The sequence below is a fragment of the Dipodomys merriami genome, unplaced genomic scaffold (assembly GCF_024711535.1).
Source record: "Dipodomys merriami isolate MVZ:Mamm:240054 unplaced genomic scaffold, mDipMer1.0.p SCAF_7, whole genome shotgun sequence".
In the NCBI taxonomy this organism is placed as follows: Eukaryota; Metazoa; Chordata; class Mammalia; order Rodentia; family Heteromyidae; genus Dipodomys; species Dipodomys merriami.
Window position 1 is genome coordinate 26,142,145 of NW_027206290.1, and position 8,150 is coordinate 26,150,294.

Sequence of the window (8,150 nt, forward strand, 5' to 3'; positions counted from 1 at the left end):
GTGAGTGCTGTTCCTTAACTTTTCACTCAAGCCTGGTGCTCTACCATTTGAGCCGCCACAGAAACACTTCTGATTTTTTTTAGTGGTAAATTGGTGATAAACAGATTTCTTTGCTTGAGCTAGCCTGGAACCAAGATCCTCAGATCTCAGCCACTCCTGAGCAGCTAAGATTACAAGTATGAGCCACTGGTAACTGGCCAAAGCATTCTGTCTCTCTCTGTCTCTGTCTCTCCTGTCTCTCTGTCTCTGTCTGTCTGTCTGTCTGTCTGTCTGTCTGTCTGTCTGTCTGTCTGTCTGTCTGTCTGTCTCTCTCTCTCTCTCTCTCTCTCTCTCTCTCTTTCTCTCTCTCTCTCTCTGTGTGTGTGTCTCTCTCTCCCTCTTTCTCTTGCTCACTCAGTCCCTCACTCACTCTATTTCTGGCTCTCTCTCTCTCTCCTTCTCCTGATCCTGGGGCTTAAACTCAGTGCTTAGGCACTGTCCCTAAACCTGTTTATGTCAAGACTAGTACTATACCACTTGAGCAACAGTGCCACTTCTAGCTTTTACTAAGTAGTTAATTGAAGCTAAGAGTCTCACAGACTTTCCTGGCCAAGATGACTTTGAACCACAATCCTCAGATTACAGCCTCTTGAGTAGCTAGGATTACAAGTGTGAGCCATTGGTACACAGGTAAGCACTCATTCTTAATGAAGACATTCCTCTTCAAAAATAATCTGAATACTTTAATTTACAGGAAATTTCATGCTATATACTTCATGGCATCAATTATTTTGCTATTATCATTAAGCATTAATTGAAAGCTATTGAAATAATTCCTTACCATCAAACAAACACAAGACAAAACTAATGCATGACCTTTTCCTTCCTGTAAATGATGCTAGAAAAACTTTGAAGCTACAGAATTATCATTGTATCAAAACTGCTGAAGAAAAGACAGAACCAAATCATCAATCACATTTGACAAAATCATGAGGACTGCAGATGCAAAATAGTAGCCAGCATTGTTGTGTGTAAAACATATATTGCAAAACCAACATGATTTTATTGTAAGGCAGGATGCTGAATTCATCAGGGCAAACAAAAGATTTTGATTTAGGCTTTGAAGACAAAAATCATTAGTTTAGCAAAGGTAGTCAAGTTAAGGCAAACTATGGCCAAAAAAACAAGTCTGTGGTTTCACCCTAATTTTTTTTTATTTATTCACCCCTACTAATCTAGTTAACATCCACGTCATTTCTTCATATATGATAGCTTCTTAAAGTATTTTGTTGAGAAATTCACAGCGTGATCATTTTGGAAACTTCAAAAGATGATAAATACATTGAAATTAGGCATTGACCATATAGCTTTCCATAGGGATAGCCTGACAATTTATTGACTTTGAATGCTTTGTAGAGCTCAATGTCCAGTCTTCTAGTGTTTAATCAGACACAATAAGAATGTGTCTAGCAAAATTTTAGGCTAATGAGGGTATAACCTGGGCTCTTTTCATAACTAATCTTTTGAAAATCTATGACTCCAGATTCAACTAAGATATTATCATTTATATAATTGTTGTTGAGTATTTAATAAGAATATGATAAATTTCTCAAAATGCAATAAAATACTTCTGAAAATACCTTTTGTGGCCCCTTCTATCTTGATGACGAAAGTATAAATCCCTTAGCATAGCACACAAGCTCTTTAGCATTTGAACCTCCAATTCTCAGTAGAATGAACTTGCTTAATTGTAATGCGAAGAATATCTAGACATATTTGACTATCTTGGAACTTCCACAATGCCTTGTGCAATAGGCTCTTCCACAAAAAGTGTCTTCTCTATTCAGCTTCTTTCCCCAACTTCTATATTTGGTCTCATAGCTCCATTCCTTTTCTTTTCTGATTCAGAGTGTAGTAGGTAGGCTTTACTCCGTGTGTCTATTACATCCTGAACTTTACTGCCATGACATTTATCACAGCGAATTGTAATCATGTATCTATACCTTGGTTATTTTCACTAGTTACTAACCACTTGCAGACCTGAAACTTCTTGGCTCTTCCATCTCATTCCACGCCACTATGTCTTGTATTTGATGTTGTCATTAAGAGATAGAAGAGACAGAAGAAATAGAAGAATAGATAATTTTGTTATTACATTTCAAAACAAACTTTTCCTAGGAGAGTTAGTTTTACATTTGGCCAACATAGATATTAATACATGGATTATTCCCTCTTTTACCCCAAGATATATATAACCAATGAGTGGCAGGTTCAGAACACAACCTCTCTAACTATAAATACCAACAGTCAAATGATACTTTCCAATATGTGGTCAAGGTTAGGTTTGGCAAATTTTTCAATTCTTGCAATTCAACATTTTCTAAAGAAAAACAAATCATAATACTTTCTTACATTAGTTCTTTGATCCATTTGGAGTTGATTCTGGTACAAAATCATATAGAAGGATCTAACTACAATTTTCTGTAAGTATATAGACAATTCTGCCAGCACCATTGTTGAAGAGGCTGTCTTTCTTCGATTGTGTGTTTTTGGCTCCCTTATCAAATATTAGGAGGCTATAGGTCTATGAGACCATTTTTGAGTCATTGATTCTATTCTATTGGTTCTCAGGCCTCTTCACATTCTAGTGAAGTAAGTCAGACAAAAAGAAACATGGGCTGCATGCTTTGCCTCATTTGTAAGAAACTAGAATATGTCTATAAGTCTACAATTTAATACAATAGAGAGTAAAAAAAACAAATAATTATACCTAGACATGATTAATTAAACAAGGCTGTAATAATCACATAGTGAGAATAAAGGAGCATATTCTTAGGAGAGGATCACAGTGGCTCAATGTGAATATGATCATATAAGATGATGGTATTGAAATGAACCCCAAGAAATGGAAACAAGGTGTTTTTTTTTTAAAACTTCACTGTTTTAGTTATTTCTTTTTTTTCTTTTGTCTACCTTTGGTTTATTCCCTGTTGTCACTGTTTTATATTTCTGTACCCTTTTTCTTGTATATGAATTTATCTGATTTGGGGAAGGGAAGGGAAACCACAGAAATGGTGGTTTAACAATTCAACAAATACTCACTAGACACTATACTGGAAATGAATTTTATAACTTGAAGGAGGGGGTGTTGGGGAGGAAAGTGGGAGAAAATGAGGGAGAGGTAACACTATTCAAAAATAATTGTGCTCATTACCTGACTATGAAACTGTAATTCCTATGTGCATCTTCTTTACAATAAAATTTAAATTAAAAAAGACAGAAATTGAGTTGAGGTTGGGACTTAAAGAGCTTGCAGGCAGACACAGGAGAATGAAAAACTTAACAGAAAACCACTTGAAACTCATCTGGAATGACCTGTAGAAATATTGAGAAGAGTACTGTACACTTGAAATTTTTCTACATGAAGTAGAGTTGTAGGGACTTTCTTTTTTTCTCTCTCTGTTCCTTCCTTCTTTCCTTCCTTCCTTCCTTCCTTCCTTCCTTCCTTCCTTCCTTCCTTCCTTCCTTCCTTCCTTCCTTCCTTCCTTCCTTCCTTCCTTCCTCTGCTCCTTCTTTTCTTTCTTGCTTCACGTCCTTGTGAGAACTGAATTTAGGGCCTCTTGCTAGTCAGTCAGGTGAACTACCACTTGAGCCATGCTACCACTCACTTTTGTATTGGCATTCTCACTTTATGCCTCGATTGAACAAGGCTATAGTGATACCAGTTGTATTTCCCCGAGTCATAGGGGATGAGAGAAGCCTGCTATTGTGCCCAGACATTGTACTTCCCTTACAACTGAGACTATAGGTATAAACTCCCACACCCAGACATTGTTTCAGGTGAATTCCTGTGAGTGTGTGTGTGTGTGTGTGTGTGTGTGTGTGTGTGTGTGTGTGTGTGTGTGTGTGCGCGCCAGTCCTGGGCCTTAAACTGAGGCTTTTTCCCTGAGCTTTATTGGCTCAAGGCTAGGGTTCTACCACCTGAGCCAAAGCTCCACTTCTGACTCTTTTTGGGTGGAGATAGTTAAATGAAGATAAAAGTCTCACGGACTTTCCTGACCCATCTGAGTTAAAACCTCAATCCTTAGAACTCACCCCACTGAGTAGTTAGGATTATAGGCCTAAGCCATTGGCACTGGCCCTTGTGAGTTTTTAATGCCTGGGTTAGCCTCTAACTATCATCCTTCAATCTCTACCTTCCCAGTAACCTGAGTTATGGGTATGAACCACTACACCTGACCACAGCAATTTACTTAATAATATTGTGCATTTTTTAGGTAAGATGAAATTATTTGTAGTAAACATCTCACTGAAAGAAATGCTTGATTAACTATATAAATCAACCATTTATATAAACTGAGAGTTTAATTTTAAATTATATTGATAATCTATAATTCTAATCTCTGGGGTTATTTTCTCTTTATCAGAATTTTCCAATCTGAAGTGGGATGCATGCCTTGTCTGAATAGAGAAATTAGAAGAATTTATGGATCACACAAGGAGTTGAAGTATCAAAATAGATTTGAGGAAAATCAACAAACAGCTATTTACTCTGCCAGACATGTCCATGGTTCTGAAGGTTAGCAGAGTGGTAAAATAATCAGATAGGCTAAAGACTCACAGTAGTATGTGTCATGTCTTATGGTCTAGAGGAACTCAAGAGGGAAAGATCTATTAAAAACCAGAGAGCCTCTGAAATGAGCAATAAAAAAAAGCAGGGCACATTTTAACTCAAGGAAAAAATGGATCAGTCCTTAATTTTAGCAAACTACAGTCTGGATGAAACTCAACTCAATTTCTATTTAGATGAAAACATCTATTTAAAACATCTATTTACCTATTAAGCAGAAGAATAGGTGATCTTAGTTCAATGGCTGATATTGTAGAAACCTATAGTTTGTACATAGTATGCCTCACATTCAATCAAAAATTGCTAAGAGACAAAATAGACAATAGTAGCAGATGTACAGGATTCAGGTAGTAAAGAGGCATATATGGTCTATAAAATAATTTGTATAATCATGTTAAATAAAATAGAATGAAAACACAGAAGAAATTATTTAGAAGGAAAAGAATCTCACCTATTAAATTGAATCTAAACAGATCAAATGGACATTCTCAAAATTATGTCAAAAGTTAGATCACCTTATACTGGATTAACCACTATGTGGAAATGGCAGAAATCATGCTAGCAAATTTTAAATTAGTGCATTAGGAAACACATTCCTTGGGAGAGAAAAACAAAAGCAAAAAATAAATAAATAGGAGAAAACTATGAGATCACAAGGAACAGGTGGGATGGTATAAACTATACACATACTTGTAGTTCCTGACATATATAGTATTTAAGTTTCAGAGCATGAGAAAGGAAACAAATACGGGCAGTGTAATCATTGGCATAATAGCAAATGCTATATAGACCTGAAATGTGATATGGCCAATAGAAAACTCAAAGAATATAAAGCATTTCATAGCAAAACCATTAACAAACAAAAACAAGAACTTTCAAACTAATCAGAAGAGACAAACTATAAAGATTGTCACACACACACACACACACACACACACACACACACACACACACACGAAAAGAAATATCTTTCAACACTAAAGACAGAAACACATGACATTAAAATAGCATCTCTAAAATGCTGTAATACTATCCAATTCAAATTACAACTGTAGTTTCTGAGACAAGTCAGAATATTTAAAAATAAATGGATAAAATATTATACTCTCTAACCACAAAAGGCTCATGTGAATGAATTACCATCAGTCTTAGAAAAAGCTTTATTAATTCATATTACTACAGATTCACATTATTATTTCACTTGTTCAATATTCAATTCACAAGGAAGATAAACAATATAACCGCGTTACCCAGCAAAGTAGAAGTATAAAAGTGAAAATCTGGAAAAGGAAAAATTGGATAAAAATCATAATCAGTTTGAAGAAGTTTACTATAGTTCACCCTGTTGTTAGCAGAAGAAAATGACAAAAATAATTTTGTAAAATCTGAAAAGCATCATTTGTAAACTGTCCTGACATCTTTTGAATCCACATCAACAATAATGAAAGCTCTGTTATTTTCAAGCTCTTCTGTAACTTTGACCAAAATTATGTTCTGACTCACAAAAGATGTATCATAGTTCAAACTTTATTCTCTGGCATTAGAAAAATGAAGTTGAAGTCAATAATTGAGTTTCCTAAATCTTAGCAATTAAGTCCTATACTGCTAAATAACCCATAGACTTAAAGAATATAAGAACTGAGATTAGAAAATATTTTCATCTTAATGCTTATAGAGTTATATGCCAAACTTACTTAGGCACATTAGCACATATTTTCAAGAATAATATGTATGTCTCAGAAAATCACTCTCATCAACTGTTGGTGGAAATATAAGTTAGTGCAATGACTATGGAAATCCATATGGAGATTCATGAAAACAGCTAAAAAATAGACCTATATTACAATAACACAATGTCATCACTGGACATATATCCAATACAGTGTAAATCACCATCTAAGGTTTTTTAATGTAGGGAGGAGAGACAGAGAAATGGCTTAACACAAGTACATATTTATTTGGGGGAGAAAACTTGTGAGAGGAGTTACCAGCTAATGTTATAGACTCACCCCATGCTTTTCAGCTGGGTATGTGTAGTGGGCTCAAAGAAATACTAGAATTGTCTGATGAGGATGTACGGACATAAGTAGAATGAGTAAAAGGCAAGGATGAAGCCTGGTAAGGGTCTCTGTTCAAGGTCCTATCCAGAAGTAAATATTTGTTCTAACACCAGCCACATGGGTCCAGATGGTCAAGGTGAAGAGGGTAAGGAAAGAGTGATAGTAAATGAAGCCACCAGTCTGGGGAGTCAAGATGTGGATACTTGTTAAGAACCAACATCCATGGATATATGCATTCATATATGTGTGTGTTCATATATATATATATATATATATATATATATATATATATATAATTGAGCATTAAAAACACACTTTTAACTATGGTACTTTTTATTGAGATGAAAGGAAGGAAAGAGAAAAAAATGAAGGGTGAATGCTTTCAAAATACATTGCAACTATGTATGAAGAAGACCTTAGGAATACCAGTGAAAGATCAAGGGGGGACCGGAGGAAAAAGGAAAGAGAAAGCAATACAAAGTTTTATTGTGATTAAAATATAAGGAATGGAAAAGTAAAACAGGCTCTGTTGGTAGAGTGGGTATTATCAGAGAAAATGACTAAAGATTAGTATGGGTGAAGACGTTTATTTGCATATATACAAACAGAAAAATGACATTTGTTAAAATTGTTTTAGAAGTGGTATGATGGGAAAGAAAGAGAAAGAGAAGAGGTAAGTTTGATTGAGAAACACTTAGGCATTTATGAAAATGTCAAAATAAAGCCCTTTTTCTATGACTAATGGATGCTAAAAATTTCCAAAAACATGGAAAAAAAGATTCAAAAACAATAATCTCAGCCTTTATCCTTGAATGCTTAAAAAAAGCAAGGCAGTGTTCGCTTCAGCAACACATATACTAAAATTAGAATGATAAAGAGAAGATTAGCATGGCCCCTGAGCAAGGATGACATGCAAATTCGTGAAGCATCCCATATTTTTCAGACATATACCGAATATTTCACCCAGCAGCATCAAATATACGTTTTTCTCAGCCGCACATGGAACATTTTCTAAAATAGACCATATTTTAGGCCACAAAGCAAACTTGTCCAAATTCAGAAACATGGAAGCTATACCTTGCATTCTCTCTGACCATAAGGGAATAAAATTAGAACTCAACACCAAAAGCCACCAAAGTCCGGTAACACATGGAGGCTGAACAACACATTGCTGAATCATGAGGGGTCATGGAAGAGATTAGAAAGAAAATTCAAATGTTCATGATATTCAACAAAAATGAGCACATAAATTACCAGCTCCTCTGGGACACAGCAAAGGCAGTACTCAAGGGCAAGTTTATAGCTCTGATTTCCCACATCAACAAATTGGAGAGATCTGAAACCAACATTTAATGAGACATCTGAACCCCCTTGAAAAAGTGCAGAAAGATAAACCCCAATCCAGTAGACGAAAAGAAATAACTAAAATTGAATCAGAATTAAATAAATTAGAATCCAAAAAACCTATAGAAAGAATCAAC

General features: G+C 35.2%; 1 non-coding gene across 1 annotated transcript; it reads left to right on the plus strand.

Moving 5' to 3' along the window:
* Positions 1-7,502: 7,502 nt before the first annotated feature.
* Positions 7,503-7,609, plus strand: LOC138817423 (U6 spliceosomal RNA). Its single transcript, XR_011368868.1, has one exon. It is a non-coding gene; the product is annotated as a U6 spliceosomal RNA (small nuclear RNA).
* Positions 7,610-8,150: the final 541 nt, after the last annotated feature.